We start from the raw sequence: 22,260 nt of genomic DNA on the forward strand, positions 1-22,260 counted from the left end.
TAGTGTGCCTCTCTCGGCTCGCCTCATACTCTGTGTGCTCTGAGTCTGGTCACTAGTGTGCCTCTCTCGGCTCTCCTCATACTCTGTGTGCTCTGAGTCTGGTCACTAGTGTGCCTCTCTCGGCTCCCTCCTCATACTCTGTGTGCTCTGAGTCTGGTCACTAGTGTGCCTCTCTCGGCTCCCTCCTCATACTCTGTGTGCTCTGAGTCTGGTCACTAGTGTGCCTCTCTCGGCTCCCTCCTCATACTCTGTGTGCTCTGAGTCTGGTCACTCGTGTGCCTCTCTCGGCTCCCTCCTTATACTCTGTGTGCTCTGAGTCTGGTCACTAGTGTGCCTCTCTCGGCTCCCTCCTCATACTCTGTGTGCTCTGAGTCTGGTCACTAGTGTGCCTCTCTCAGCTCCCTCCTCATACTCTGTGTGCTCTGAGTCTGGTCACTCGTGTGCCTCTCTCGGCTCCCTCCTTATACTCTGTGTGCTCTGAGTCTGGTCACTAGTGTGCCTCTCTCGGCTCCCTCCTCATACTCTGTGTGCTCTGAGTCTGGTCACTAGTGTGCCTCTCTCGGCTCCCCTCATACTCTGTGTGCTCTGAGTCTGGTCACTCGTGTGCCTCTCTCCGCCCTCCTCATACTCTGTGTGCTCTGAGTCTGGTCACTAGTGTGCCTCTCTCCGCCCTCCTCATACTCTGTGTGCTCTGAGTCTGGTCACTAGTGTGCCTCTCTCTGCCCTCCTCATACTCTGTGTGCTCTGAGTCTGGTCACTCGTGTGCCTCTCTCCGCCCTCCTCATACTCTGTGTGCTCTGAGTCTGGTCACTAGTGTGCCTCTCTCTGCCCTCCTCATACTCTGTGTGCTCTGAGTCTGGTCACTCGTGTGCCTCTCTCCGCCCTCCTCATACTCTGTGTGCTCTGAGTCTGGTCACTAGTGTGCCTCTCTCCGCCCTCCTCATACTCTGTGTGCTCTGAGTCTGGTCACTAGTGTGCCTCTCTCCGCCCTCCTCATACTCTGTGTGCTCTGAGTCTGGTCACTAGTGTGCCTCTCTCAGCTTCCTCCTCACACTCTGTGTGCTCTGAGTCTGTCACTAGTGTGCCTCTCTCAGCTCCCTCCTCATACTCTGTGTGCTCTGAGTCTGGTCACTAGTGTGCCTCTCTCGGCTCCCTCCTCATACTGTGTGTGCTCTACGTCTGGTCACTCGTGTGCCTCTCTCGGCTCCCTCCTCATACTCTGTGTGCTCTGAGTCTGTCACTAGTGTGCCTCTCTCCGCCCTCCTCATACTCTGTGTGCTCTGAGTCTGGTCACTCGTGTGCCTCTCTCCGCCCTCCTCATACTCTGTGTGCTCTGAGTCTGGTCACTCGTGTGCCTCTCTCGGCTCCCTCCTCATACTCAGTGTGCTCTGAGTCTGGTCACTAGTGTGCCTCTCTCGGCTCCCTCCTCATACTCAGTGTGCTCTGAGTCTGGTCACTAGTGTGCCTCTCTCGGCTCCCTCCTCATACTCAGGGTGCTCTGAGTCTGGTCACTCGTGTGCCTCTCTCGGCTCCCTCCTCATACTCTGTGTGCTCTGAGTCTGGTCACTCGTGTGCCTCTCTCCGCCCTCCTCATACTCTGTGTGCTCTGAGTCTGGTCACTAGTGTGCCTCTCTCTGCCCTCCTCATACTCTGTGTGCTCTGAGTCTGGTCACTCGTGTGCCTCTCTCCGCCCTCCTCATACTCTGTGTGCTCTGAGTCTGGTCACTAGTGTGCCTCTCTCAGCTCCCTCCTCACACTCTGTGTGCTCTGAGTCTGTCACTAGTGTGCCTCTCTCAGCTCCCTCCTCATACTCTGTGTGCTCTGAGTCTGGTCACTAGTGTGCCTCTCTCGGCCACTCTCCTCATACTCTGTGTGCTCTGAGTCTGGTCGCTAGTGTGCCTCTCTCGGCTCCCTCCCCACACTCTGTGTGCCCTGAGTCTGGTCACTCGTGTGACTCTCTCGTTTCCCTCCTCATACTCTGTGTGCTCTGAGTCTGGTCACTAGTGTGCCTCTCTCGGCCACTCTCCTCATACTCTGTGTGCTCTGAGTCTGGTCGCTAGTGTGCCTCTCTCGGCTCCCTCCCCACACTCTGTGTGCCCTGAGTCTGGTCACTCGTGTGACTCTCTCGTTTCCCTCCTCATACTCTGTGTGCTCTGAGTCTGGTCACTTGTGTGCCTCTCTCTGCTCCCTCCTCATACTCTGTGTGCTCTGAGTCTGGTCACTAGTGTGCCTCTCTCTGCTCCCTCCTCATACTCTGTGTGCTCTGAGTCTGGTCACTAGTGTCCCTCCCTCGGCTCCCTCCTTATACTCTGTGTGCTCTGAGTCTGGTCAGTAGTGTGCCTCTGTAGGAAGGGGGAGTCTCTAGTTGGCGCAGTGCAGCACTGGCGACCAGCAGGGACTCTCTCTTCCCCGTCAGGGCTAAGGGTTACCTTCAAGAACAACCTCTGCTTACCCTCTAGGTAGTGTGGCGCAAGCAGTCTAGGCTAATCTCGGGGGCACATAGGGTTAAACATCTGCAGTATCACACCAAACACCACCAACCCACCACACAATGACACTAGACTGTATTTGTAAAAATATATATTCTTTATATAAATTTCAAGCAGGCTTGTAAATACAGTCTTGGTTACTTCTTCAATGCAGGTTCCAGTATTCCTTATCAAAAGTCACAGTTCGTTAAATAAATGCACTCTTTTGGGCCTTCTGCCCAGCTTTTAGAAAGGTTCCAGTGTCTTATAGCGCTCCAAGGCGCTTCCCGCTGTCTCCGCTTTAGAAATGAGTCACCCTTCGGGGCTCGACTCGGGGAGAGGGGGCCGCGGGCCTCAGAGAGCGTCAGGCGGGGCCTCGGGGGCCAAGAGCAGAGCGAGCCTCTGACTCTGGGGCGGCTCGTGCTGTAAAGCAAACAGCAGCGGTGAGGCTCCCGGGGTGCCTGAGATCAGACAGCGCGGTGCGAGCTCAGATTGCAGGACGCTCGCACGGCGGAGGGGCAAAGACAGTACCTTTCACTTCTTGTGGTGATCTTCGAAGAGGACGGCTGAAGGGGAGCTGTCCCACGTCGCGTTGCTTCCTTGACGGGCGAGGCGAGCGGCGGCTCGAGGCAGCAGGTCACGGGTCACCCGGGGGCGGCGGTGCTCGATGGGGGCTCAGGTCCTTTTACTCCGTCTTCTCTTTCGTCCTGACGGCGGCGGCTGGGTGTGGCGCAGTGGCAGTACGATCCCCAAGTGCGGGACGTACCCAGCCAAAGTGCCGGTCGCGGTGATGTCCCTTCAGCGGGGCAGCAGGCAGGACGCTGATAGCGGGGGAGGACAGAAGGGCGGCAGTCCGTCTTTGCGGGGGAGTCTACGGCGCTGGGGCCCAGTAGACCTCGATGCTTGGACCGGACGGGTCCTCCGTTACTTTGTTCGTGTGGGGCAGAAGGCAGACGCCGTCACGATGCTCGGGCCAGCGGCGGCTGGGCCTCACGGAGCTAGGGCGACTGGCTGACCCCACGGTCACGGTGTGCAGGGGGATGGATGCCCTCGTCCTCCTCAATCAGCGCTGCAGCGATAAGCAGCACACACAGCAGATGCCTTGGTCAGGGGTTAGCGCTCACTGTTCCTGGAGCGCTGGTCAGGGGGCAAGTTCAACAGCAAGCCCTTGGAGATCTTTCAGCAGAGTTTGGCACAAAGTTCAAAATAAAAGCAAAAGTCTCTTGTAGTCTTTTCTCTTCCTCTCCTTTGGCAGCAAGGCACCAGACACAGGCCAGAGTCAGTACTCCTCCTTGTAGTCCTTCCAGGTCCTTCTCTTCAGGCAGAGTTTCTTCTGTAGCACAAACAGGATCTAATTTACAAGGAGCAGGGCTCCTACTTTTATACCCAGTTTCTTTTGTCCTAGCAAGCCAGGGGGGCCTCTGCATAACTGCTCCAGTCTCTGAGTACTTGTTGTGGGTACTTATGACTTCTGCATTCAGTGTGAGGGCAGGCACATCAGCCGCTCCCCAGGGGGGCGGAGCCGGCATTGAGAGGGCAGGAGTGGCCTGAGTACTTTGTTGACAAGCTTCGGTCCTTCCTGGGCCAGGTGCAGGCTGAGTCATCAGTCGCTCCCCAGGAGGGCGGAGCCAGCATTGTGGTGGCAGGGGCACAGCCTGATGCATCATTCAGGGGAAACTCCCACCACCCATTAAGGGGTCCTCCTGCTAATCACTACCTGTCAACTCCCAGCCCTGTCACTCACACACACCAGACAGTCAGATCCACATCCAAGCAGAGGCGGGCTGAAATGGTTAGGCAAGCAAATGCTAACTTTCTAAAAGTAGCATTTGCAAACACAGGATATTAAAATAAACTTTACTAAAAGAAGTATTTTATTATTCTGAGTTCAGGCATACTAAACATGAATTTCTACCATGTTCCCTGAGCCTGCTGGGATTATAGAGTGTAATAATTCCAGCAGCCCATCTGGCCTAGAAGGGAACAGGTAGCCTTACAATAGTGAAAAACGACTTTGGCAGTAATTCACTATTAGAACATGCCACACACATCAGGGCATGTTCTACCTTACACTTACAATGCACCCTGCCCTCTGGCCTACCATAGGGGTGACTAATATGAAGGTTAAGGGAAGGTTTAGGGGCTGGCAAGTGTGTGCACTTGCCCAGCCAGGGTGACAGTACCAGACTGCACGCAGGTTCTGCAATGGCAGACCCTAGACACATTTTAAGGCTGCTTCTGTGGGTGGCGCAACCAGCGCTGCAGGCCCACTAGCAGTGTTGGCATTCACAAGCCCTGGCACTCCTGGTGCACTTTACTAGGGACTAACAGTAAATCCAATGAACCAATCATGGACATCAATCATATGTACACTTTACAGTAGGGAGCACTTGCACTGCGGCACGGGTTGGCCGTGGCGCAGTGCCCTGAGTAGCAGACACCAGCAAAACATTTGAGGCACAACAGCAAAAAGTGGAAGGGAAACTCACGCCAAGGTGCCAGGTCTAACACGTGTCCCCTCCAGCTGAAATGTGGGGAGAACTACCCTTCCCCAGGGAGTTCCTCATCACTAAGGCGGAAAAATCTGGACAGACCATCAGCGTTGGCGTGATCTGTGCCAGGGCGGTGTTCCACCGTGAAGTCCATACCCTGTAGGGAGATGGACCACCTCAACAGTTTTGGGTTCTCACCCCTCATTTGCATCAACCATCTGAGGGGCCTGTGGTCCGTCTGAACCCGGAAGTGAGACCCAAACAAGTAGGGTCTTAGCTTCTTCAGCGCCCAGACCACAGCAAATGCTTCTCGCTCTATTGCACTCCACCTACTTTCCCGTGGAAGTAACCTCCTACTGATGAAGGCTACGGGTTGGTCCCAGCCCTCCTCAGTCATCTGTGAGAGAACAGCCCCTACACCATGCTCTGAAGCGTCGGTTTGCACTATGAATTCCTTGGAGAAATCAGGAGCCAGGAGCACGGGCGCCGTGCACATGGCAGTCTTCAGGGTGTCAAAAGCCTTCTGACAGGTGTCAGTCCACATCACATTCCTGGGCTGCTTCTTAGAAGTCAGCTCTGTCAAGGGGGTCACAATAGTGCCATAGCCCTTGACAAACCTCCTGTAATACCCAGTGAGCCCCAGGAAGGCTCTCACTGCAGTCTGGGTCTTGGGGGGTTCCCAAGCCAGGATGGTCTCAATTTTGGGTTGCAAGGGTGCCACCTTGCCACTCCCCACTTGGTGTCCCAAGTACACCACTGAGCCCTGCCCAATCTGGCACTTGCTTGCCTTGATTGTGAGGCCTGCCTTGCGCAGCGCCATCAACACTTCCCAGAGGTGCTGCAGGTGTTCTGGCCAGGTGCCACTGAACACTGCGATGTCATCCAGGTAGGCGGCACTGAACTCATCCAGCCCGACCAACACCTGGTTGACCAACCTCTGAAAGGTGGCAGGGGCATTCTTCATCCCAAATGGCATAACCCGGAACTGGAAGTGCCCATCTGGTGTGGAGAATGCTGACCTCTCCTTTGCCCCATCGGTCAAGGCGATCTGCCAGTACCCAGACGTTAAATCAAACGTGCTGAGGAACCGGGCAGCCCCTAGCCGATCAATGAGCTCATCAGCTCTGGGGATAGGGTGCGCGTCAGTCTTGGTGACTGAATTGAGTCCTCTGTAGTCCACACAGAACCGGAGTTCAGGTGTGGCTCCCGGCGCAGCAGCCTTTGGGACCAAGACCACGGGGCTGGACCAAGGACTGCTGGAAGACTCAACCACCCTAAGAGCAAGCATCTTGGAGACCTCCTCCTTGATGCAGGCCCGGACCCTGTCAGTTACCCTGTAAGCCTTATGCTTCACAGGTAAGCTGTCTCCTGTGTCCACATCATGGACGCACCAATCTGTGACACTAGGAACCAGGGAGAACAGGTCTGGAAACTGCCCCAGCAATTGGCGGCAGTCTTCCTGTTGCTCAGGGGTCAGGGTGGGTGAGAGGTTAACTCCATCCACTGACCCATCCTTCTCACAGGCCACTAAGAGGTCAGGAAGAGGCTCAGACTCCTCTTCCATTCCATCATCAGTGGCCAACAGCATGCCCACTTCGGACCTTTTCAAGTGGGGCTTGAGGCGGTTGACATGTAAGACCCTTAAAGGATTCCTGGGCGTCTTCATGTCCACCAAGTATGTCACTGAGCTCTTGCGCTCCACAACCTCAAATGGGCCTGTCCACTTATCCTGAAGTGCACAGGGTTCCACTGGGGCCAAGACATACACCTCTTGTCCAGGCTGAAGCTCTACCAGAGTGGCATTCTGGTCGTACCACCGCTTCATCTCCTCCTGGCTAGCTTCCAGATTTGCCTCAGCAAGTTGTCTGAAGCGCCTGGTTTGGTTTCTGAAGGCCAGCATGTAGCTATATACATTCTGGGGAGGTTTCCTGGGAGATTGCTCCCAGCCTTCCTTTACCAAACTCAGTGGTCCTCTCACGGAGTGGCCATACAGCAGCTCAAAGGGGCTGAACCCTAGAGACTTCTGTGGTACCTCGCGGTATGCAAAGAGTAGGCATGGTAAGAGGACGTCCCACTTACGCCTCATTGGACCTTCTAGGCCCATGATCATGCCCTTCAGAGTTCGGTTGAATCTTTCAACCAACCCATTTCCTTGGGGATGGTAAGGGGTGGTGAACTTGTAGGTTACACCACACTCTTGCCAAAGGGACTTCATATACTTGGATATAAAGTTGGTCCCCCTGTCGCTCACCACCTCTAGAGGGAACCCCACTCTGGAGAAAATTCCCATTAGTGCACGCCCCACCACGGGGGCCGTCACTGTCCTCAGAGGGATGGCTTCAGGGTACCGGGTGGCATGATCCACCAAGACCAGGATGAACCTGTTGCCCATGGCTGTCTTGGGGTCCAGAGGCCCAACAATATCAATACCCACTCGTTGGAATGGCGTACTGACCACAGGGAAGGGTTGGAGGGGAGCCTTGTTCTTCCCTCCGCTCTTCCCACTTGCCTGGCAAGTTGGACAGGTCCTACAATGAGCATCTGAGCTCTTGTGCATTTGGGGCCAGTAGAAGTGGGTGACAAGCCTGTCATAGGTCTTGTCCATCCCCAAATGTCCTGCTAAAGGCACATCATGAGCCAGTCCCAGTAGGAAGGCTCTGAACTTCTGGGGTACCACCAGCACACGGGCTGACCCAGGTTCAGCAGCCTTAGGCTCTGAGTACAGGAGGTCATTCTCCCAGTACACATAATGTGTTTTGGCCTGAACACCATTGGCCTGGTCTGCAGCCTGCTGCCGCATACCCACGAGAGAAGGGCATTCTTTCTGCTCCCTGCAGAATTCCTCCCTGGAGGGGCCTCCTTCTTGCTGCCAATGGGTCAGCTCAGGCAGGTCCCCCAGTTCGGCAATCTGTTCCCCCGTAGGCTCCAGGGCATCCCCCTCAAGGTCTGCTTCCTCCTGGACCGTGGGAACTTCAGGGGCCGGTTTCCCGCGCACCCTGCGCCTTCTCCCTAAGGCCGGTTCCTGGGCCTCTCCGTCAGGCCCCAGGACCTCTTGATCACCCCTACTGGCTGCCATTGACCGGGTGGTCACGCACGCCCAGTCAGGTAGACCCACCATCTTCAGGTGAGTCGTTTTCTCCACCTTTTCCCAAGGGGAGTCCTCCAAGTCGTTCCCTAGCAAACAGTCAACAGGCATGGCTTTCCTCACACAGACCTGCAGAGTACCAGAGACCCCCCCCCCACTCGAAGGGAACTTGAGCCATCGGACACTGACTCTCTGAATTGTCAGCGTTGACAACCCTACAGTAGGCATGGGGTACAACCTGCTCTTGAGACACCAGGTGATGCCTCACTGCAGTCACACTGGCTCCTGTGTCTCTAAGAGCCTCAGCTTTCTTACCATTGATGGTAACCACCTGCCCATATTTTTTAGTGTTAGAGGGCAGGTAGCTTGTAGGGACCATCTCACTGTCTCCTAGTGAGACTAGGGTCATCTGAACAGGATCTCCACCCCCCGGGACCATCACTTCTTCTCCTAAGTGAACACTGGTCACTTGTCGGGGCGGAGCACCAGTGGGTGCTGGTTTTCCAAACAGGCGACACTTGGGGTCACTGGCTATGTGCCCCGGGTCACCACATTTGTAACAATTGAAGGGCCCCTTTGGAACAGGTCTACCTGTCGGGGCCCCATTCTGCTTAGGGGGTGGGGGAGGCTGAGAACCTTTCTGCTGGTCCCCTTGGGGATTACTTTGGGGGCCTTTTTGGAACCCTTTCTGTTTTCCCTTGTCCCCCCCACTCTTCTGCTGGGGACCCTGCCCACCCTTGGCGGAGTCTCCCACTGGACCCTTGTGGACCCTGGTGCTGAGCCAGCGGTCCGCCTCCTCAGCAAGTTTCCTCGGGTTGGACAACTTGCTATCAATCAGGTGCTGGCGTAACTCAGGAAAACATTGATCAGACAAGTGCTCCCATGCAATTAAATCAAAGAGACCTTGAAAATCATTCACTTTGTTACCCTTCACCCAACCATCCAGTGCTCTGCAAAAAAAAGTCACAAACTCCACATACGTATTCCCAGGCCGCTTATTACACCGCCTAAACTTCTGTCTATACATTTCAGGGGTAAGCCCATACCTGGTCATTAAAGCTTCTTTCATATGGGGATAGGATCTCTGGTCTTCAGAGGGCAAATCTAGCAGGGTGTCCCGCCCTTCGCTAAGGAACCTTCCCCATAACCCCGCTCCCCAATCCTTCTCAGGGACCCGGTGGGAAAGCATGGCTACCTCATATGCCCTAAACCACTGTCCTATGTCATCCCCCTTAAAGAACTCTTTAACTACATCTTTGGGGATGTGCACTCTTGACTCTACCTGCACCGGCGTTGTGCTGCCACCAGAGGGAGGATGATCCAAGGTTTTCTCTTTTAGACTCATCTCCCTCATTTTCACATCATACTCCAATTGGAGTTTTCTTTCTTCCAGAGCCATTTTTTTGCTTTCAAGCTCCATTTGGCCCTTCAACTTTAATTCTGCCATCTTTATCTCATGATCCCTGGTTGCCTGTCTGTCTGCCAGCTCCTCTGGCGACAGGCCTCTGCCAAAGCTAAGAACGCTGTCTGGTTTTTCCAGACTCACAGGATCCACAGGTGCATCCTGATCCTCAGGTGTCTTCCTAGATTCAAGCCAGGCTCTCATGGCCTTGTAGAACTCAGGTTTGTTTCTGCATCCTGCGTGTGGAACCTTGAGTTTCCTGCAAAAATAACTCAACTGCTTCTTTGTGTAGTCATCCAGTTTTGATGCGTCCCATTCTAGCCCCTGCGCACTAGAGGCTATGGACTCTCCTCCATCAATGCTGTTTGTGCCAGGCATGTTTGCAACACTAGGGATCTTCTTCTTTAGCAAAATTAAAAAATCCAAAAGTCTGTGGCTAAGTTACTGGACTGTAATCACTATGCAATGGTCAGTAGCTAAGGTAAAACACTGCAAATGTAAATTCGCGAATCCTCACCGCTGCGTCCAATGTAGGAAGGGGGAGTCTCTAGTTGGCGCAGTGCAGCACTGGCGACCAGCAGGGACTCTCTCTTCCCCGTCAGGGCTAAGGGTTACCTTCAAGAACAACCTCTGCTTACCCTCTAGGTAGTGTGGCGCAAGCAGTCTAGGCTAATCTCGGGGGCACATAGGGTTAAACATCTGCAGTATCACACCAAACACCACCAACCCACCACACAATGACACTAGACTGTATTTGTAAAAATATATATTCTTTATATAAATTTCAAGCAGGCTTGTAAATACAGTCTTGGTTACTTCTTCAATGCAGGTTCCAGTATTCCTTATCAAAAGTCACAGTTCGTTAAATAAATGCACTCTTTTGGGCCTTCTGCCCAGCTTTTAGAAAGGTTCCAGTGTCTTATAGCGCTCCAAGGCGCTTCCCGCTGTCTCCGCTTTAGAAATGAGTCACCCTTCGGGGCTCGACTCGGGGAGAGGGGGCCGCGGGCCTCAGAGAGCGTCAGGCGGGGCCTCGGGGGCCAAGAGCAGAGCGAGCCTCTGACTCTGGGGCGGCTCGTGCTGTAAAGCAAACAGCAGCGGTGAGGCTCCCGGGGTGCCTGAGATCAGACAGCGCGGTGCGAGCTCAGATTGCAGGACGCTCGCACGGCGGAGGGGCAAAGACAGTACCTTTCACTTCTTGTGGTGATCTTCGAAGAGGACGGCTGAAGGGGAGCTGTCCCACGTCGCGTTGCTTCCTTGACGGGCGAGGCGAGCGGCGGCTCGAGGCAGCAGGTCACGGGTCACCCGGGGGCGGCGGTGCTCGATGGGGGCTCAGGTCCTTTTACTCCGTCTTCTCTTTCGTCCTGACGGCGGCGGCTGGGTGTGGCGCAGTGGCAGTACGATCCCCAAGTGCGGGACGTACCCAGCCAAAGTGCCGGTCGCGGTGATGTCCCTTCAGCGGGGCAGCAGGCAGGACGCTGATAGCGGGGGAGGACAGAAGGGCGGCAGTCCGTCTTTGCGGGGGAGTCTACGGCGCTGGGGCCCAGTAGACCTCGATGCTTGGACCGGACGGGTCCTCCGTTACTTTGTTCGTGTGGGGCAGAAGGCAGACGCCGTCACGATGCTCGGGCCAGCGGCGGCTGGGCCTCACGGAGCTAGGGCGACTGGCTGACCCCACGGTCACGGTGTGCAGGGGGATGGATGCCCTCGTCCTCCTCAATCAGCGCTGCAGCGATAAGCAGCACACACAGCAGATGCCTTGGTCAGGGGTTAGCGCTCACTGTTCCTGGAGCGCTGGTCAGGGGGCAAGTTCAACAGCAAGCCCTTGGAGATCTTTCAGCAGAGTTTGGCACAAAGTTCAAAATAAAAGCAAAAGTCTCTTGTAGTCTTTTCTCTTCCTCTCCTTTGGCAGCAAGGCACCAGACACAGGCCAGAGTCAGTACTCCTCCTTGTAGTCCTTCCAGGTCCTTCTCTTCAGGCAGAGTTTCTTCTGTAGCACAAACAGGATCTAATTTACAAGGAGCAGGGCTCCTACTTTTATACCCAGTTTCTTTTGTCCTAGCAAGCCAGGGGGGCCTCTGCATAACTGCTCCAGTCTCTGAGTACTTGTTGTGGGTACTTATGACTTCTGCATTCAGTGTGAGGGCAGGCACATCAGCCGCTCCCCAGGGGGGCGGAGCCGGCATTGAGAGGGCAGGAGTGGCCTGAGTACTTTGTTGACAAGCTTCGGTCCTTCCTGGGCCAGGTGCAGGCTGAGTCATCAGTCGCTCCCCAGGAGGGCGGAGCCAGCATTGTGGTGGCAGGGGCACAGCCTGATGCATCATTCAGGGGAAACTCCCACCACCCATTAAGGGGTCCTCCTGCTAATCACTACCTGTCAACTCCCAGCCCTGTCACTCACACACACCAGACAGTCAGATCCACATCCAAGCAGAGGCGGGCTGAAATGGTTAGGCAAGCAAATGCTAACTTTCTAAAAGTAGCATTTGCAAACACAGGATATTAAAATAAACTTTACTAAAAGAAGTATTTTATTATTCTGAGTTCAGGCATACTAAACATGAATTTCTACCATGTTCCCTGAGCCTGCTGGGATTATAGAGTGTAATAATTCCAGCAGCCCATCTGGCCTAGAAGGGAACAGGTAGCCTTACAATAGTGAAAAACGACTTTGGCAGTAATTCACTATTAGAACATGCCACACACATCAGGGCATGTTCTACCTTACACTTACAATGCACCCTGCCCTCTGGCCTACCATAGGGGTGACTAATATGAAGGTTAAGGGAAGGTTTAGGGGCTGGCAAGTGTGTGCACTTGCCCAGCCAGGGTGACAGTACCAGACTGCACGCAGGTTCTGCAATGGCAGACCCTAGACACATTTTAAGGCTGCTTCTGTGGGTGGCGCAACCAGCGCTGCAGGCCCACTAGCAGTGTTGGCATTCACAAGCCCTGGCACTCCTGGTGCACTTTACTAGGGACTAACAGTAAATCCAATGAACCAATCATGGACATCAATCATATGTACACTTTACAGTAGGGAGCACTTGCACTGCGGCACGGGTTGGCCGTGGCGCAGTGCCCTGAGTAGCAGACACCAGCAAAACATTTGAGGCACAACAGCAAAAAGTGGAAGGGAAACTCACGCCAAGGTGCCAGGTCTAACACGTGTCCCCTCCAGCTGAAATGTGGGGAGAACTACCCTTCCCCAGGGAGTTCCTCATCACTAAGGCGGAAAAATCTGGACAGACCATCAGCGTTGGCGTGATCTGTGCCAGGGCGGTGTTCCACCGTGAAGTCCATACCCTGTAGGGAGATGGACCACCTCAACAGTTTTGGGTTCTCACCCCTCATTTGCATCAACCATCTGAGGGGCCTGTGGTCCGTCTGAACCCGGAAGTGAGACCCAAACAAGTAGGGTCTTAGCTTCTTCAGCGCCCAGACCACAGCAAATGCTTCTCGCTCTATTGCACTCCACCTACTTTCCCGTGGAAGTAACCTCCTACTGATGAAGGCTACGGGTTGGTCCCAGCCCTCCTCAGTCATCTGTGAGAGAACAGCCCCTACACCATGCTCTGAAGCGTCGGTTTGCACTATGAATTCCTTGGAGAAATCAGGAGCCAGGAGCACGGGCGCCGTGCACATGGCAGTCTTCAGGGTGTCAAAAGCCTTCTGACAGGTGTCAGTCCACATCACATTCCTGGGCTGCTTCTTAGAAGTCAGCTCTGTCAAGGGGGTCACAATAGTGCCATAGCCCTTGACAAACCTCCTGTAATACCCAGTGAGCCCCAGGAAGGCTCTCACTGCAGTCTGGGTCTTGGGGGGTTCCCAAGCCAGGATGGTCTCAATTTTGGGTTGCAAGGGTGCCACCTTGCCACTCCCCACTTGGTGTCCCAAGTACACCACTGAGCCCTGCCCAATCTGGCACTTGCTTGCCTTGATTGTGAGGCCTGCCTTGCGCAGCGCCATCAACACTTCCCAGAGGTGCTGCAGGTGTTCTGGCCAGGTGCCACTGAACACTGCGATGTCATCCAGGTAGGCGGCACTGAACTCATCCAGCCCGACCAACACCTGGTTGACCAACCTCTGAAAGGTGGCAGGGGCATTCTTCATCCCAAATGGCATAACCCGGAACTGGAAGTGCCCATCTGGTGTGGAGAATGCTGACCTCTCCTTTGCCCCATCGGTCAAGGCGATCTGCCAGTACCCAGACGTTAAATCAAACGTGCTGAGGAACCGGGCAGCCCCTAGCCGATCAATGAGCTCATCAGCTCTGGGGATAGGGTGCGCGTCAGTCTTGGTGACTGAATTGAGTCCTCTGTAGTCCACACAGAACCGGAGTTCAGGTGTGGCTCCCGGCGCAGCAGCCTTTGGGACCAAGACCACGGGGCTGGACCAAGGACTGCTGGAAGACTCAACCACCCTAAGAGCAAGCATCTTGGAGACCTCCTCCTTGATGCAGGCCCGGACCCTGTCAGTTACCCTGTAAGCCTTATGCTTCACAGGTAAGCTGTCTCCTGTGTCCACATCATGGACGCACCAATCTGTGACACTAGGAACCAGGGAGAACAGGTCTGGAAACTGCCCCAGCAATTGGCGGCAGTCTTCCTGTTGCTCAGGGGTCAGGGTGGGTGAGAGGTTAACTCCATCCACTGACCCATCCTTCTCACAGGCCACTAAGAGGTCAGGAAGAGGCTCAGACTCCTCTTCCATTCCATCATCAGTGGCCAACAGCATGCCCACTTCGGACCTTTTCAAGTGGGGCTTGAGGCGGTTGACATGTAAGACCCTTAAAGGATTCCTGGGCGTCTTCATGTCCACCAAGTATGTCACTGAGCTCTTGCGCTCCACAACCTCAAATGGGCCTGTCCACTTATCCTGAAGTGCACAGGGTTCCACTGGGGCCAAGACATACACCTCTTGTCCAGGCTGAAGCTCTACCAGAGTGGCATTCTGGTCGTACCACCGCTTCATCTCCTCCTGGCTAGCTTCCAGATTTGCCTCAGCAAGTTGTCTGAAGCGCCTGGTTTGGTTTCTGAAGGCCAGCATGTAGCTATATACATTCTGGGGAGGTTTCCTGGGAGATTGCTCCCAGCCTTCCTTTACCAAACTCAGTGGTCCTCTCACGGAGTGGCCATACAGCAGCTCAAAGGGGCTGAACCCTAGAGACTTCTGTGGTACCTCGCGGTATGCAAAGAGTAGGCATGGTAAGAGGACGTCCCACTTACGCCTCATTGGACCTTCTAGGCCCATGATCATGCCCTTCAGAGTTCGGTTGAATCTTTCAACCAACCCATTTCCTTGGGGATGGTAAGGGGTGGTGAACTTGTAGGTTACACCACACTCTTGCCAAAGGGACTTCATATACTTGGATATAAAGTTGGTCCCCCTGTCGCTCACCACCTCTAGAGGGAACCCCACTCTGGAGAAAATTCCCATTAGTGCACGCCCCACCACGGGGGCCGTCACTGTCCTCAGAGGGATGGCTTCAGGGTACCGGGTGGCATGATCCACCAAGACCAGGATGAACCTGTTGCCCATGGCTGTCTTGGGGTCCAGAGGCCCAACAATATCAATACCCACTCGTTGGAATGGCGTACTGACCACAGGGAAGGGTTGGAGGGGAGCCTTGTTCTTCCCTCCGCTCTTCCCACTTGCCTGGCAAGTTGGACAGGTCCTACAATGAGCATCTGAGCTCTTGTGCGTTTGGGGCCAGTAGAAGTGGGTGACAAGCCTGTCATAGGTCTTGTCCATCCCCAAATGTCCTGCTAAAGGCACATCATGAGCCAGTCCCAGTAGGAAGGCTCTGAACTTCTGGGGTACCACCAGCACACGGGCTGACCCAGGTTCAGCAGCCTTAGGCTCTGAGTACAGGAGGTCATTCTCCCAGTACACATAATGTGTTTTGGCCTGAACACCATTGGCCTGGTCTGCAGCCTGCTGCCGCATACCCACGAGAGAAGGGCATTCTTTCTGCTCCCTGCAGAATTCCTCCCTGGAGGGGCCTCCTTCTTGCTGCCAATGGGTCAGCTCAGGCAGGTCCCCCAGTTCGGCAATCTGTTCCCCCGTAGGCTCCAGGGCATCCCCCTCAAGGTCTGCTTCCTCCTGGACCGTGGGAACTTCAGGGGCCGGTTTCCCGCGCACCCTGCGCCTTCTCCCTAAGGCCGGTTCCTGGGCCTCTCCGTCAGGCCCCAGGACCTCTTGATCACCCCTACTGGCTGCCATTGACCGGGTGGTCACGCACGCCCAGTCAGGTAGACCCACCATCTTCAGGTGAGTCGTTTTCTCCACCTTTTCCCAAGGGGAGTCCTCCAAGTCGTTCCCTAGCAAACAGTCAACAGGCATGGCTTTCCTCACACAGACCTGCAGAGTACCAGAGACCCCCCCCCCACTCGAAGGGAACTTGAGCCATCGGACACTGACTCTCTGAATTGTCAGCGTTGACAACCCTACAGTAGGCATGGGGTACAACCTGCTCTTGAGACACCAGGTGATGCCTCACTGCAGTCACACTGGCTCCTGTGTCTCTAAGAGCCTCAGCTTTCTTACCATTGATGGTAACCACCTGCCCATATTTTTTAGTGTTAGAGGGCAGGTAGCTTGTAGGGACCATCTCACTGTCTCCTAGTGAGACTAGGGTCATCTGAACAGGATCTCCACCCCCCGGGACCATCACTTCTTCTCCTAAGTGAACACTGGTCACTTGTCGGGGCGGAGCACCAGTGGGTGCTGGTTTTCCAAACAGGCGACACTTGGGGTCACTGGCTATGTGCCCCGGGTCACCACATTTGTAACAATTGAAGGGCCCCTTTGGAACAGGTCTACCTGTCGGGGCCCCATTCTGCTTAGGGGGTGGGGGAGGCTGAGAACCTTTCTGCTGGTCCCCTTGGGGATTACTTTGGGGGCCTTTTTGGAACCCTTTCTGTTTTCCCTTGTCCCCCCCACTCTTCTGCTGGGGACCCTGCCCACCCTTGGCGGAGTCTCCCACTGGACCCTTGTGGACCCTGGTGCTGAGCCAGCGGTCCGCCTCCTCAGCAAGTTTCCTCGGGTTGGACAACTTGCTATCAATCAGGTGCTGGCGTAACTCAGGAAAACATTGATCAGACAAGTGCTCCCATGCAATTAAATCAAAGAGACCTTGAAAATCATTCACTTTGTTACCCTTCACCCAACCATCCAGTGCTCTGCAAAAAAAAGTCACAAACTCCACATACGTATTCCCAGGCCGCTTATTACACCCCCTAAACTTCTGTCTATACATTTCAGGGGTAAGCCCATACCTGGTCATTAAAGCTTCTTTCATATGGGGATAGGATCTCTGGTCTTCAGAGGGCAAATCTAGCAGGGTGTCCCGCCCTTCGCTAAGGAACCTTCCCCATAACCCCGCTCCCCAATCCTTCTCAGGGACCCGGTGGGAAAGCATGGCTACCTCATATGCCCTAAACCACTGTCCTATGTCATCCCCCTTAAAGAACTCTTTAACTACATCTTTGGGGATGTGCACTCTTGACTCTACCTGCACCGGCGTTGTGCTGCCACCAGAGGGAGGATGATCCAAGGTTTTCTCTTTTAGACTCATCTCCCTCATTTTCACATCATACTCCAATTGGAGTTTTCTTTCTTCCAGAGCCATTTTTTTGCTTTCAAGCTCCATTTGGCCCTTCAACTTTAATTCTGCCATCTTTATCTCATGATCCCTGGTTGCCTGTCTGTCTGCCAGCTCCTCTGGCGACAGGCCTCTGCCAAAGCTAAGAACGCTGTCTGGTTTTTCCAGACTCACAGGATCCACAGGTGCATCCTGATCCTCAGGTGTCTTCCTAGATTCAAGCCAGGCTCTCATGGCCTTGTAGAACTCAGGTTTGTTTCTGCATCCTGCGTGTGGAACCTTGAGTTTCCTGCAAAAATAACTCAACTGCTTCTTTGTGTAGTCATCCAGTTTTGATGCGTCCCATTCTAGCCCCTGCGCACTAGAGGCTATGGACTCTCCTCCATCAATGCTGTTTGTGCCAGGCATGTTTGCAACACTAGGGATCTTCTTCTTTAGCAAAATTAAAAAATCCAAAAGTCTGTGGCTAAGTTACTGGACTGTAATCACTATGCAATGGTCAGTAGCTAAGGTAAAACACTGCAAATGTAAATTCGCGAATCCTCACCGCTGCGTCCAATGTAGGAAGGGGGAGTCTCTAGTTGGCGCAGTGCAGCACTGGCGACCAGCAGGGACTCTCTCTTCCCCGTCAGGGCTAAGGGTTACCTTCAAGAACAACCTCTGCTTACCCTCTAGGTAGTGTGGCGCAAGCAGTCTAGGCTAATCTCGGGGGCACATAGGGTTAAACATCTGCAGTATCACACCAAACACCACCAACCCACCACACAATGACACTAGACTGTATTTGTAAAAATATATATTCTTTATATAAATTTCAAGCAGGCTTGTAAATACAGTCTTGGTTACTTCTTCAATGCAGGTTCCAGTATTCCTTATCAAAAGTCACAGTTCGTTAAATAAATGCACTCTTTTGGGCCTTCTGCCCAGCTTTTAGAAAGGTTCCAGTGTCTTATAGCGCTCCAAGGCGCTTCCCGCTGTCTCCGCTTTAGAAATGAGTCACCCTTCGGGGCTCGACTCGGGGAGAGGGGGCCGCGGGCCTCAGAGAGCGTCAGGCGGGGCCTCGGGGGCCAAGAGCAGAGCGAGCCTCTGACTCTGGGGCGGCTCGTGCTGTAAAGCAAACAGCAGCGGTGAGGCTCCCGGGGTGCCTGAGATCAGACAGCGCGGTGCGAGCTCAGATTGCAGGACGCTCGCACGGCGGAGGGGCAAAGACAGTACCTTTCACTTCTTGTGGTGATCTTCGAAGAGGACGGCTGAAGGGGAGCTGTCCCACGTCGCGTTGCTTCCTTGACGGGCGAGGCGAGCGGCGGCTCGAGGCAGCAGGTCACGGGTCACCCGGGGGCGGCGGTGCTCGATGGGGGCTCAGGTCCTTTTACTCCGTCTTCTCTTTCGTCCTGACGGCGGCGGCTGGGTGTGGCGCAGTGGCAGTACGATCCCCAAGTGCGGGACGTACCCAGCCAAAGTGCCGGTCGCGGTGATGTCCCTTCAGCGGGGCAGCAGGCAGGACGCTGATAGCGGGGGAGGACAGAAGGGCGGCAGTCCGTCTTTGCGGGGGAGTCTACGGCGCTGGGGCCCAGTAGACCTCGATGCTTGGACCGGACGGGTCCTCCGTTACTTTGTTCGTGTGGGGCAGAAGGCAGACGCCGTCACGATGCTCGGGCCAGCGGCGGCTGGGCCTCACGGAGCTAGGGCGACTGGCTGACCCCACGGTCACGGTGTGCAGGGGGATGGATGCCCTCGTCCTCCTCAATCAGCGCTGCAGCGATAAGCAGCACACACAGCAGATGCCTTGGTCAGGGGTTAGCGCTCACTGTTCCTGGAGCGCTGGTCAGGGGGCAAGTTCAACAGCAAGCCCTTGGAGATCTTTCAGCAGAGTTTGGCACAAAGTTCAAAATAAAAGCAAAAGTCTCTTGTAGTCTTTTCTCTTCCTCTCCTTTGGCAGCAAGGCACCAGACACAGGCCAGAGTCAGTACTCCTCCTTGTAGTCCTTCCAGGTCCTTCTCTTCAGGCAGAGTTTCTTCTGTAGCACAAACAGGATCTAATTTACAAGGAGCAGGGCTCCTACTTTTATACCCAGTTTCTTTTGTCCTAGCAAGCCAGGGGGGCCTCTGCATAACTGCTCCAGTCTCTGAGTACTTGTTGTGGGTACTTATGACTTCTGCATTCAGTGTGAGGGCAGGCACATCAGCCGCTCCCCAGGGGGGCGGAGCCGGCATTGAGAGGGCAGGAGTGGCCTGAGTACTTTGTTGACAAGCTTCGGTCCTTCCTGGGCCAGGTGCAGGCTGAGTCATCAGTCGCTCCCCAGGAGGGCGGAGCCAGCATTGTGGTGGCAGGGGCACAGCCTGATGCATCATTCAGGGGAAACTCCCACCACCCATTAAGGGGTCCTCCTGCTAATCACTACCTGTCAACTCCCAGCCCTGTCACTCACACACACCAGACAGTCAGATCCACATCCAAGCAGAGGCGGGCTGAAATGGTTAGGCAAGCAAATGCTAACTTTCTAAAAGTAGCATTTGCAAACACAGGATATTAAAATAAACTTTACTAAAAGAAGTATTTTATTATTCTGAGTTCAGGCATACTAAACATGAATTTCTACCATGTTCCCTGAGCCTGCTGGGATTATAGAGTGTAATAATTCCAGCAGCCCATCTGGCCTAGAAGGGAACAGGTAGCCTTACAATAGTGAAAAACGACTTTGGCAGTAATTCACTATTAGAACATGCCACACACATCAGGGCATGTTCTACCTTACACTTACAATGCACCCTGCCCTCTGGCCTACCATAGGGGTGACTAATATGAAGGTTAAGGGAAGGTTTAGGGGCTGGCAAGTGTGTGCACTTGCCCAGCCAGGGTGACAGTACCAGACTGCACGCAGGTTCTGCAATGGCAGACCCTAGACACATTTTAAGGCTGCTTCTGTGGGTGGCGCAACCAGCGCTGCAGGCCCACTAGCAGTGTTGGCATTCACAAGCCCTGGCACTCCTGGTGCACTTTACTAGGGACTAACAGTAAATCCAATGAACCAATCATGGACATCAATCATATGTACACTTTACAGTAGGGAGCACTTGCACTGCGGCACGGGTTGGCCGTGGCGCAGTGCCCTGAGTAGCAGACACCAGCAAAACATTTGAGGCACAACAGCAAAAAGTGGAAGGGAAACTCACGCCAAGGTGCCAGGTCTAACAGCCTCTCTCGGCTCCCTCCTCATACTCTGTGTGCTCTGAGTCTGGTCACTAGTGTGCCTCTCTCGGCTCCCTCCTCATACTCTGTGTGCTCCCCCGAGTCTGTCAGTAGTGTGCCTCTCTCGGCTCCCTCCTCATACTCCGTGTGCTCTGAGTCTGGTCACTAGTCTGCCTCTCTCGGCTCCCTCCTCATACTCTGTGTGCTCTGAGTCTGGTCACTAGTGTGCCTCTCTCGGCTCCCTCCTCATACTCTGTGTGCTCTGACTCTGGTCACTAGTGTGCCTCTCTCGGCTCCCTCCTCATACTCTGTGTGCTCTGAGTCTGGTCACTAGTGTGCCTCTCTCTGCCCTCCTCATACTCTGTGTGCTCTGAGTCTGGTCACTAGTGTGCCTCTCTCGGCTCTCCTCATACTCTGTGTGCTCTGAGTCTGGTCACTAGTGTGCCTCTCTCCGCCCTCCTCATACTCTGTGTGCTCTGAGTCTGGTCACTAGTGTGCCTCTCTCTGCCCTCCTCATACTCTGTGTGCTCTGAGTCTGGTCACTAGTGTGCCTCTCTCTGCTCCCTCCTCATACTCTGTGTGCTCTGAGTCTGGTCACTAGTGTGCCTCTCTCAGCTTCCTCCTCACACTCTGTGTGCTCTGAGTCTGTCACTAGTGTGCCTCTCTCAGCTTCCTCCTCACAATCTGTGTGCTCTGAGTCTGTCACTAGTGTGCCTCTCTCAGCTCCCTCCTCATACTCTGTGTGCTCTGAGTCTGGTCACTAGTGTGCCTCTCTCAGCTTCCTCCTCACACTCTGTGTGCTCTGAGTCTGTCACTAGTGTGCCTCTCTCAGCTCCCTCCTCATACTCTGTGTGCTCTGAGTCTGGTCACTAGTGTGCCTCTCTCGGCTCCCTCCTCATACTCTGTGTGCTCTGAGTCTGGTCACTCGTGTGCCTCTCTCAGCTCCCTCCTCATACTCTATGTGCTCTGAGTCTGGTCACTCGTGTGCCTCTCTCGGCTCCCTCCTCATACTCTGTGTGCTCTGAGTCTGGTCACTAGTGTGCCTCTCTCTGTCCTCCTCATACTCTGTGTGCTCTGAGTCTGGTCACTAGTGTGCCTCTCTCTGTCCTCCTCATACTCTGTGTGCTCTGAGTCTGGTCACTAGTGTGCCTCTCTCGGCTCCCTCCTCATACTCTGTGTGCTCTGAATCTGGTCACTAGTGTGCCTCTCTCGGCCAATCTCCTCATACTCTGTGTGCTCTGAGTCTGGTCACTCGTGTGCCTCTCTCGGCTCTCCTCATACTCTGTGTGCTCTGAGTCTGGTCACTAGTGTGCCTCTCTCTGCCCTCCTCATACTCTGTGTGCTCTGAGTCTGGTCACTAGTGTGCCTCTCTCGGCTCCCTCCTCACACTCTGTGTGCTCTGAGTCTGTCACTAGTGTGCCTCTCTCAGCTCCCTCCTCATACTCTGTGTGCTCTGAGTCTGGTCACTAATGTGCCTCTCTCTGTCCTCCTCATACTCTGTGTGCTCTGAGTCTGGTCACTAGTGTGCCTCTGTCGGCTCCCTCCTCATACTCTGTGTGCTCTGAATCTGGTCACTAGTGTGCCTCTCTCGGCCAATCTCCTCATACTCTGTGTGCCCTGAGTCTGGTCACTCGTGTGCCTCTCTCGGCTCCCCTCATACTCTGTGTGCTCTGAGTCTGGTCACTAGTGTGCCTCTCTCGGCTCCCTCCTCATACTCTGTGTGCTCTGAGTCTGGTCACTCGTGTGCCTCTCTCGGCTCCCTCCTCAGACTCCGTGTGCTCTGAGTCTGGTCACTAGTGTGCCTCTCTCGGCTCCCTCCTCATACTCTGTGTGCTCTGAGTCTGGTCACTAGTGTGCCTCTCTCTGCCCTCCTCATACTCTGTGTGCTCTGAGTCTGGTCACTAGTGTGCCTCTCTCGGCTCCCTCCTCATACTCTGTGTGCTCTGAGTCTGGTCACTAGTGTGCCTCTTTCGGCTCCCTCCTCATACTCTGTGTGCTCTGAGTCTGGTCACTCGTGTGCC

This window comes from Lissotriton helveticus, chromosome 12 (assembly GCF_964261635.1).
Source record: "Lissotriton helveticus chromosome 12, aLisHel1.1, whole genome shotgun sequence".
NCBI classification, from domain to species: domain Eukaryota; kingdom Metazoa; phylum Chordata; class Amphibia; order Caudata; family Salamandridae; genus Lissotriton; species Lissotriton helveticus.